Genomic DNA, 2,644 nt, shown 5'->3' with positions numbered 1-2,644 from the left:
TTTCTTGGTTTACTAATTTTATTTATCACTCCCGAAAAGCAAGACCATTTAGAACATATGTCTTCTTGTAAAATGCTATGCCGAGAGCATAAAGCTTTACAACCGTGGCCGTGACACACTTTTCAATTGTATTATATCGTACTCCGTAGTAAATATTATGTCGAACCACATCAGCCTATTTTTTGTGCTATTTATTTCCAATATTCGTAAGTACCTACAGGTAATAAATGTGGGCCAAGTGAAATAATCGGGAAGGTACCTGCACTCATACTAAATTAGTATAGGTGAGTCAAACTCGATTTATCTAACCTAATCATATATACATATGCCTCGAGGTATCAGAGCGATCTGTTCGAAAAACGTGCCATTACCCGAAACCATATCCGTCGTTTAGTTGTTAATATGTATATGTATAGGTACAGTCAGCAATGACAGCTTAATAGTATTAGGGGGATGAGAATGTGCCAGAATGCGATCTCTAGATATCTAACTCTATTGGTAAAACTATTTAGAAGGTGCATGGCAGAGATTTCTGGCTATTTTATCCGCGACTTTTAGTGCAGACTGTACACTCTGTACAGCGAGCATTTTACAGCTTTTTTGCAACTGGGTATATATACAGTCGCCATACATATATCGGAGCGACCGAGGTGTTCACAATATCTGAACACGCACTCTTACGCCTTGACAATAGAAACGTGGTGAGATATTTGTGAGCACCTTAGGGGTCATCCATTAATTACGTCACACGAATTTCTAGGTTTTTTGACCCCTCCCCCCTCCTTGTCACACTTGGTCACATTTGGCAAATCCCTCCCCCCCTAGTGTGACATCACATTTTTTCTACGAAATCGCCAAATCGAATTAAGTAAGTACCTAAGTATTATTCATATTTTATCAAAATATTTTTGACGATATAAATATTAGTAATTTTAAATTAAACGAATAAAAACGATTATCGTTATAAAAACTTGTTATTTAAATGTAAAGCGAATAAAATAATTTAAATAAATTTTCGGTTACTGATGATTTGATGAAGTTAAAGTGACGTCACAAAGTTTGTGTCTCCCCCCTCCCCCATGTCACAATATGTCACATTTTCTTGACCCCCTCCCTCCCCCCAAAAGTGTGATGTAATTAATGGATGACCCCTTGGCCGCTCTGATATATCTGATGGCGACTGTACCTACATAAGACGTTGCAGTTTCGCCGGCACGTGTGTGGGGATTCTATTATGTAAAACATCAGCATTTAGGTACAAAGAGACCAAAGCTTGTCGCGAAACAATCTCTTCACTAAATGTTATTTTGATGCCTTGCCTGGCCCACGGTACCACACAATACATATCGTAAAGCGGGATTTACATTACGAAATTAGTGTCATGAATGTTGAAATCAAAATATGCGAAAGTAATTACGGCCATAGTACCTACGTTTACATTTTTTACAATATTTGATTTTTAGATTAAACATTTTCTTTTAACAATTTGATTGTAGGTTGTTACAAAAGCAAACGAATAACGTTTTTTTTTCTAACAAATACGAAAATAAATAAACGACAAAATAATGATATTGTTAAAAATATAAACGACAGACTCGTCTATTGACAAGATCTAAATAAATGAGTTAATATTTATTCGCAGCGTCCTAATCGGAAAACAAGAGGCGCTCAAATATTGCCCCCGAGTAGCCGAGTACACAAACAAACTCAAGTTGTTTGCGAACGTACCTACCTGAAATTACAAGTTCATTCGTAAAATATAACCTTTAACGATAATCTCTTCGAATGAATAAGCATTTTATTAACGGAAAAATATTAAAGCACATATATAATACACCTAGGTAAGTATGCATTTATATATATAGATTAACTCATAATACTGTACATTTAATATCTTTACTAAATATCGGATCGGATAATGTGAGAACGCTCTTAGGTTTCCTCGCTCCAAACAAAGTGCAGTGTAACTTGGCTTCACAATATTCCAAACAATCTTGTCTTCACAATATTCCAACGCACCTCTCTTCAAAGAGATCGTTTGTAGCCGTCCACGACACGACACGCGCCACGTGTCGCGGCAACGAAATATGGAATAGGTATGTAAATTACGTAAAGTGCGCGATTGCACCGAAAACTAGTTTCCTTTCAGAGAGTGCTATTTACCGAGGGCTGACCGCCCCGACGAAACAATATGAATATCATTGAAATTTCGAGACTTCGTCTAATATAGAATGCTGATTTTCATGACAGAAACTATCCCACTTATCCTGCCCCGGAATTCCCGCATACTAGTTATGTCCATGTCGGCGGCCGATCGTAAGATCAGGCAGATCGTAATGTTCCTGTGTATTGTTTTGAGGATGGTCACATTAAACCAATATATATAGGTAAGATAGGTTAGTTAGGTTGCTTCAGCTTCAGATGCCCGAAGCAGGGGTGCGAAACTCCTGACTTCGGTCAATAGTCCGATAGCAATAACTTTTGATGTTATAAGATTATTAATGTTGCCTATTTTTTACATATAGTTTTCAGACCACATACTAAACCTAATAATAATAATTTGTGTCATCCTAGGTATTTGCTTAGGTAGAAATTTAGGTATTTCTTTTTTTAAACAGCATTCGGTAAAAAGAATATTCGAGAT

The sequence above is a fragment of the Cydia fagiglandana genome, chromosome 25, assembly GCF_963556715.1.
Source record: "Cydia fagiglandana chromosome 25, ilCydFagi1.1, whole genome shotgun sequence".
NCBI classification, from domain to species: Eukaryota; Metazoa; Arthropoda; class Insecta; order Lepidoptera; family Tortricidae; genus Cydia; species Cydia fagiglandana.
This window is presented reverse-complemented; position numbering follows the sequence as displayed.